Source organism: Gekko japonicus, unplaced genomic scaffold, assembly GCF_001447785.1.
Source record: "Gekko japonicus isolate JY-2015 unplaced genomic scaffold, Gekko_japonicus_V1.1 scaffold3279, whole genome shotgun sequence".
Classification (NCBI taxonomy): Eukaryota; Metazoa; Chordata; class Lepidosauria; order Squamata; family Gekkonidae; genus Gekko; species Gekko japonicus.
The window spans coordinates 57,559-57,950 of record NW_015162572.1 but is presented as its reverse complement, the minus strand read 5'-3'; positions in this window follow the sequence as shown (position 1 = coordinate 57,950).

Sequence of the window (392 nt, the reverse complement as noted above, 5' to 3'; positions counted from 1 at the left end):
AAACCTCAGTATTCAGGTTAAATTGCCGTGTTGGCCCTTTGCGATAAATAAGTGGGTTTTGGTTCGCAGTTTGGGCACTCGGTCTCTAAAAGTTTCGCCATCACTGGTCTACAGCATTGGAATAGGTCTCTGTAGCTGTGGACTTTTCTATTAGTAGATATATAATGTACTTTGGGTTTTTGTACTATAATGAATGTGTGTAAGCTATACTAGGGTCTCTGTTGTATGTAAATCGATACATGAAGACACAAGTGCATGTTAGCAGAGTGTGTTTTGTTCTAACACAGTGTTTCTTTATGTTTGTCTAACTTTGCCGTGTTCCCTGTGTGTTTGCTGCTTGAGCCTCCATCTGGGGCCTGGGGACCCCCCAGAGTTAAAGCTCATCCCCAGAC